Raw genomic sequence first — 8,552 nt, 5'->3', positions numbered from 1 at the left:
CAGAACGGTATTTTACACTTAATGTTATCATAGAATAAAAAAAGTGTGAAATTAACCCCTAGAATATTGTTAATGTTAAACAGAAAAAATATCAAAAGATAAAGTTCTTATATCGTTCCACCTCATTAAGCCGAAGAGAATACAATGAGTAAGTATAAGCGCAATGAGGAGTTCCTGAGATAAATAAATAATTCCTTGAAAATATAAGATGCCATGTTGTACAAGAAGCACACCACATATTACTCTGAAATTGATGCTAAAGAATACAGCAATCAAGCGCTTTATTATGACACCAACAATATGGCATTAAACTCCTAAGACATACAGTATATGAACGATAGAGAGAAGAATTGAGCTGAACTCACTGATGATGTTGAGAGTAAATTTTCATCCGTAGTTTACAAGACAATATGACCTTTAATGTCACTGAAATGTACATTGTAATTGTCAATATTATGGAGTTGGTTGCTGGATTAGTTGATTTACTGCCTAAGCGAATTACTTACTCGTTAGCATATACAGATATGCAATTTGAAATTGAAGCAAAAAATAAATATTCGTAGGGAATGGTGAATAGTTAACTAGCTTGATATCAATTAGTTTTATAATATTTTATTAATTTTTAATATAGGTAGATGATAATACTTTCACGGTGCATTCTAATTCAAATATTTATTTGTTTATGGTGGGTTGGAAAACAAGTGAGTGATTCGTTTAGCCATAAATTGTCAATACTAAGACGTACTGCAATGTTTAATATTGAATCTCAATAACTCGTGCTCCTGTTGAATCCCAGGATCCTTAGCGTAGAAACATTTGCTAACTCTATATCTACGAGGAGTACCAAAATATGATTGAAGTTCTTCAAGTGACCCAGGGAAACCCTAGCGGACTAATTACACTGCACAATCTAAAGTGTTCCCACCCTTATACCTACCTTTCATGACAGTTGACCAAAATCCACGATAATTCTGATTTTCTGCCTACTAAAAACTTTTTAAATGAATGTTTATGATGCAAATGTTCATGATTTTTGCCAAGTCTAAATTGTATTTGCCGACATTTTGCTATTCTCTATGTTTTGCATTTTATAGTTATTTACTTGAATTACAAGTTTAACTCTTACATATGTGGTTTTGATTTGCAAGTATACAGTCATAATAACATTTCAGGCTATATCAGTTAAAGTGTACTTAAAGATCGTGTCTTGAATGCTTATAAAAATTCACACACGTTCATAGGGTGAATTTGTAAGCTTTAACTGTATGTGCTTTGTTATTTGGTTAACAAATTCAAATTCTAATTTAATGTATTTATTTTAACCTCTAACTATAGATCTCACGTTTCGTCAAATATGAATTCATTTGTAAAATTGAAACATATGTATGGCTCTTCGGCTTCCCCGCACCCTCTTTTTTTTGTAAACATTCAAATAAATAACTTAAACACAATGAACAACATAAAACTAATTTTTCCTTATTAACAGATAAAAGATAAACGATAAAGGAGAAATAATCTTAATCTCAAGTAATATCTCCATTACGAAAATGTTTCTAAAGTCCTTCAATGTATTATTTGTACTCTGGACTGTTCCGTCTTGTATTGTATGTTAAGGTGTGTTTAAATTCTGTTTTTTTCTCAATTAATATCGATAAATTAATCCTTTAGTTGATATTGTTCAGGACTACAGGTTACAGAATAGAAAGCAAATGTTTATTAAATTACTTTATGCTTTTTCGGTTTATTATGGAAATATGAAAGTAAATTCTTCTAGTTATTTATTTAAAGAACATATTCAGAGAATTCTTGATACCAAAGGAACAAATGATTTCCTGTTTCAGATTATGTTTATATCGTAGTATAAAATTACATTTTTCCGGTAAAGTCTATGTGAATATCTGCTCTCAAGAAGGTTCAAGATTGCAGTAAACTACCGTTGATTGTCGTGTATAAAAGTACCAGAAATTGCACACAAATTACTTGTTGTTTATTTTCAAATTTAGTTACGCCGCTGGGAAAACGAAGTATATTCATGTTATGCAGAAACGGAATGAGAGTTTAATATAGTGTGTTTGCAACTTAATCGATTCTTATGTGGTATGTTTTGATCTGCTAATGTTAATAATAATGAAGATGTATTAGGTATTATTGTGAAAGTGAAGCTTAGCGTTGTTTTGTAACAGGACGACTCCTTTGCGGTTCAGAAATGTTGGCTCCATATCTTCGAGGTCTCTTGAACATAGCGAAACTGTTTACAGTACACAGTTGCATTGATGCTCTGACCAGCTGCTAGGAGTTCCCTATGGCCAGGGCTGCGAGCAGTCCACAAAACACACAGATGGACCTGCTTCTGGTGGTGGACTTGTACAGTGCTGGTGTCGGCTGTTGTGAAACTGGTTCGTAGGGTGCTAACGAATGATAACGGCGCCATGGAGCTTCATTCAGGACCCACATCTCATTACATGTAACACCCTCTGGAGAAATGGCTCCTTCCTCAGACAAGACAGCAAAGAAACACAAATATCTGCTCTCGCCTCACGGCCTGGAGTCAAATCATGTGGAACACATCGACAAAACTTGTAGTGCTTCCCAAGTTGATGAAGAAGCTGCCGAATAGCTTCTGCACTTACACTAAATTATAGCCCCAATTTCTCATATGTCTAGCCACTATTCATCCAAATTTTTACCTGAAAATCTTTATTTTGTACATGTGTTGTTTTTTCAACTTGTGGTGCGTCTTTGAGTGTTTCGTTACCGTCCTTAAAATTTTAAAGACACCACTGCACTTTAACCGTAGTCACAGAATCCTCACCAAAGACCTGGCATATCTTTAGCCCCGCTGCAGCGTGATTTGTCCTCAGTTTGAACGCGTAAACAATACACACCCTTAAGACGCTCTGTGGAGGTCCCATTGTCCCTCTGTCGTTATGCAAGTTCAAGGTGTAACTGAACTGCTATTACCAGGTAGTATACTGGGTGTTCTCACACCAACAACTAACCTTCACCTTATCTCCATTCAACTCATGGTTTGAGGACCAATTGAACACAGACCAATTGAGGACCAAACGAGTGCTAATTTTGATAGATGCTTTATACATGAAAGTGACTGGTTGCGGCTCTAGATTCAGGCATTTGGGTCTAAGGTTTCATCCCCGGATAACACAAAGAGTGTGGGTAAAGTAAATAAACAATTTAAACATAAAAGTAACAGTTATAAGAGATGCTTTGCTGTTAATAGTGTCCAGCTACACTATCAGCCTTATACATATAGGTCCGGGGTTCTAATTCCAGATACTTTTGGTAGTGATAGATGTCAAATCAATGATAATAATGCAGAGAATAAACGCTACTTTTCTAATATAAGCATGCAGCAGTTGTGGAGTTCTTAAAAGAGGCATTTGGTACGTGACTCGGGATCACAAAATAATCTCTCTTTTAATGTAGATGAAGATAAGGATAATGACGGTTATGATGTACCTACGTTTAAAGCTTGAATGTTCAAGACATTAATGCTTTGAAAGTTGTCTATTGTTTTGTTTATAATTGCTGTCATAAAAATAGTCTTACGCTTTTGCATTCGGTTGGAATACTTTCATCGTCGTTTTGAAGAAAGAAAAGAAACTATAATCGTTAATTTGGGAAATATAGCTCACTGGTGAAATTGAGATGTGTCTGAGAAGACGACGAGCGTTTTCAGTTTGTAGGGTATGTGAGTAGAAATAAATAAGAATAAATATTTAGAAAAAGAGAATCGAGGGTCTTAGTTTAGGTAGAAAGAAAAGGAAGGATGTTAGGGGGATTAGGACCTTGGATGCGTGTTCCGTACCTCAGTTCCTGGGCGTCGGCTGGTCGTCTCCATGTCTTGGCTTTGTACCAATTTGGCGCGGGAGTTGGAATACAACTCTCCTGCTGTTTCTCACACTCGCTCCTCGTGTACTTCTCCGCCTCTCGTGTGCTTCTTCCATCTTCCGGGTCCTCGGACGTTTTTATACCAACCCACATAGGAAGATGGCCGTCGAAATTACGGAAAACTTCCAAAGTACGCACGTGTAAGGATTCAGGAAAGTGCAAGGTTAATAGAATTCTCGACTTATTTAATAATTTGTCAAAAGTTACAGAACACTTCGGTTAGATCAGGTTACATAAGTTACATAAATTTACCAAGAATGAAGAATGAGGAATCGTCTGCTAAAGAGAATTTTGAAATGTTTGCTGACTGTCTTATTATTCCAAGTTGTGACTGTTTTACATCATCCACAGAAAAAAAAGAGAGAAAAAAAGCAAAAAAAAAATCGTTATTAAATCTTGAATTGTCTTTATACAGATTATTAATATGAGGGAATCCAATATCTCTACATTCCCGCCACTAAATCTTACTGGACGACGAGAAAAGGAACGCTGTCGCTTCAAATCCAATTACTTATTGAACGCACCGTATATTTTGTACTATATCAACTTTATGTATGTTATATGTAATGAAATTGTAATAATTAATCACACATCACTGAGAAAAAACACTTAAATCTCTCACGTTAACAGAGAATGGAATAGAGCACTATACCAATCAATCAATCAATATTTATTACCAATAGTAAACATAGACGAAGAATAAACACACAAGAAAGAGTTAATTTGTAAGTATAAGTAATATGTAAGTATATGTACCTTGAAAGCATCATCTTTTTCAATATCTTGTATAGTTCCCGTCTTTTCGTGTAAATTATTGACGTAACATTATGATACATAGCAAAATAAACTGAAGCACGTGGTCTTGTTTATAACATCGAACTTGAAACTGTAGAATACTGAATCAGCTCAGCTTCAGCTGCGAGATAATCTATGCCAAGTTGAAATAGCTGTCACCAGATGGCAGATGTTATCAGCTAAGCTGCATCCATGTCGCTGGACGTGACGAAATACATCAACTGTAAACGAGCTTGAAGATGTATGAGTATAATATGTTTATAGTAGCTATTTTCCGTGAAGAAAAAAACTTATTTGACGTGCGATAAGGTGAGTATTACGTGCATAAAAAATGAGTGTGAACAAAGTAGAAATAACGTTCAGCAACGTCTCGTTTTCTAGACAGATCAAAAATCCAAACCGCTTCACTCTGCTTGAATTCTTGTTGTATCCGCCTCTTGTCATAAGACTTCTTGGACGTCAGGTGTCGGGTAGACGAATTTTCCTACGCTTTTCCGCGAATATACCTCAGTCGTTCCAATCTGTCTTGGTTTTATGAAAATTGACATTCCGTACCCAACAAGGCGGAATGCAACAACCGAGGAGAAAAGGTGTGGAGGAGTTCTAAAGCAGAATATTTCATGCTAAAATTTTACGTGACGTAATAGGCAAAGGTCACTTCTGGTAAAAGTTCAATCCAACGTGATTGGTCAGTTTTGTCTAATGCGATCTTCAATTGCTGTTCTATATTTCTCACTGGTATTTCTACGCTCCCAATAGAAAAATGCCCTTGAACGTCAACGAAATATATTTGAATCTCCAGTATTTTACATAACTCATTAAATAATTGACTGGTAAATGCCCCACCTCTATCACAACAAATTTGAGTGAGTATCCCATACTTCAATATAACGTTGTCATATATGAAAGCACTAACAGAAGCTGCAGAAGCATCTGGTAGAAAACCAGTAATACAAAAACGAGTTCCTTCATCTATGATTATCATTAGAAATTTGTGGCTTAAGATATTATTATTAGGTTAGATCCCACCGAAATCCACATAAATTCTAAGGAAAGGATAGACGCTAGGATGTCTGAAGACTACCTAACTGTTTTCCACTCCTCGGTTTTAACAACTGACAAGTCACACAAGATTGGCACTTATATTACACAAGGTTTTTCATGTTAGGGAAATAGACAGACTTTACCAAGAGATTGTATGCTTTGAAAAATCCACGGCAAACGCCCTTGGCGCCAAAGTTTAGGGACGTTAAGAGCTCAAATTGTTTGATTGCTGGAATTACTTTTATTGTCAACGGTCAATCCCAAATTTACTTTTCTTTAAATTGAGTAGCATCACTTGTTACTACCTCATGTTATAGGAGCATTCCTCCCCTTTATAATCACCAGGTTTCTTATTGAATTTCATGTAAATAGAATATCTTCAGCTTAATTGTTCTTTGTAATTTCTGTTAAGAACAAAGCTGTAAGCTATTGCTGAGAGTTTGAAGTTTGGAAAAACAGGCTCTGATACGTACAGCGATACAGCCGCCGACAATGTCACTCCTTGCGACTAAGCTGAGCCGGCAGCTGTAACAATAGCAATAAATTATATCGAGTTACCGGCAACTAAAAATAAATTGGTCGTTTGTGCTGTCCACAGTCACTGGAAGGGGATTCATTGATCATAAGCCACGTACTCATATAGCACAGTTTCAGTCTTCTGATTTACTCTTCTGGCTTAAATTTGGTTCTAGCACAATGATTTCGTTAATGTTTACTTTTCCAACATGTCGGAGAAAACTAAGCTTTCTGGAAATGTATATAGAAAAAGAAGAGCACAAATAGCGGTGGGAAATGAGAAACAGGGAGCAAAATAAAAATAAATGTTTTCGTACTTCTGAAACAGACAATAACGGAAATGAAAATTTAGAACAAGAGAATGAAGAAAATTTTAATACGAAGAAGACAACAACTGATATATCAAAAGACCATAACACAATGCAGGTAAGGATACGTACATTACCTTACTATTTTCTTTTTATTATATTAAATAGACTGGGCCTAGGGAAGAAGTGTTTTCACAAGTGAAGTCTACATGGAATAGGGAGGGCCGTGACCTGCCCCCAAATTACAGGCTGAAATAAGTCATTTCCTTATTTATGAAAGTTGCAATAATTATAATTTATTAGCTGAATCGGTGCATGATACATGTACCTCTATGTTCAATAAATTTGTGACAAGCATTTATAAAAGCATATGTATATATGCGACAAATTTATTGAGCGTGGATACGTACGCAACAGGCAAGACTACATAGGTTTACTACATTCCCTCAGCTGCATTTCAAGCTTTCATATACTAACTACAGTTCTATAAAAGTTTAAATACATAAACATTACCGCTTGAGAGAGATTATCCTGGAAAGTTTCACTATCACTAATTTTGGAATAATCATTTTTATATATATGAGTATCTTGTGAATAAGTAACATTTACCATCGTTTGGTAGATAATTATGAACACATCGGCATCTAGTTTTTTTTTTTAAATGAAAGAGCTATTTTGTGACAATTTTCAAACATAGTCTTAAAGAGTTGAATTTATATTTTATCAGTACGGAGTAGAATATATTTCTCGAAGTCGACTTTGACAACACCAAACAGGTTATTTAATTTAAGTATTATTTTCACCTTAAGAGTCTAACATTCTATAATTTCAAAGAAACAAACAACAAATAAAACAAAACAATTAGCAACTTTATTTTTTCTCTATTTATTTATTTATTTATTTATTTACTTATTTATTTCCACTGTCATCGCGAGCTAGGGTGTACTTCGGCATTGTAAACTTTGTGTTGTTCCTTGGTTTTACTAGCCCACAACCATCTTAAATGCCCCCTACCTTCACTGCGGTGCAAGTCTATTGTCTCTGTGTGTAGAGTTACATGAGTTTTATCATTCTTTAAAAATTGGATGGCTGTGTGTGCTAGAACACAGAACAAAAGTAGGTTTGAGCAATCGCAAAAATGAACGGAAGGTATGATCACTTATGGACGTGAAGAAGAAACTCATGTCGTATATTGACAAATCAATCAAGAATTATTCGCGGTGCCACAAAAGAAATATTATTTCTGAACAGAAATGTCACATTATCTTCATTTACATAAACGATCTAATTGAGTGATGATAACGGTGATAAAAAAAACACTTTCTGATATGAAAGAAAAACACTCAAGTGTTCAAGAAAAATTATTAGACACAAATATTCGATCATTAATAGTACCTTGTAGAGCCCATTCATTAAATTTGGTTGTGAATGTTTGGATGTGTTGGATGTTGTGAATGTTTCTCTGGATGAAAGGTTTGAACAACTGAAGCAACACAGTGAAGTATTCGGGTAAGTGTAGGACATCCATCCCATAACAGACAAAGAGTATTTACTGAAGTGTTGTAAGGACTTACAACTAACCTTAACAGACAAAGATCAGTGAGATATTGATGGTCTTCAGCTATATCAAGAACTCTTACTTTTACCTTCATTTCTCAGTTCTGAAAGTGGAAGCAAACCATTGCAAGTACTTACATATATTTGCAGGAACTCGCTTATTGGGCTTGTTCCAAATGTAACTATTGCCCTAAGAATTTTCCTAACTATACTTATAAGTGAAGCTTCAGCAGAAAGACCTTTCTCAAAGTTCAAACTTACAAGGAACTGTCTACGATCAACAAAGACACCGGAGCGTCTTGTAGGTCTTTCTATGATGTCTATTGAAAGTGATGTTCTACTTGAGGTTAATACAGATACTTTGACAGCTTTGTAGAGAAACAGCACGAAAAATTAATTATACTTAACACAGAAACAGGACAT

This window comes from Thermobia domestica, chromosome 8 (genome assembly GCF_964235325.1).
Source record: "Thermobia domestica chromosome 8, izTheDome1.hap1.1, whole genome shotgun sequence".
NCBI classification, from domain to species: Eukaryota; Metazoa; Arthropoda; class Insecta; order Zygentoma; family Lepismatidae; genus Thermobia; species Thermobia domestica.
This window is presented reverse-complemented; position numbering follows the sequence as displayed.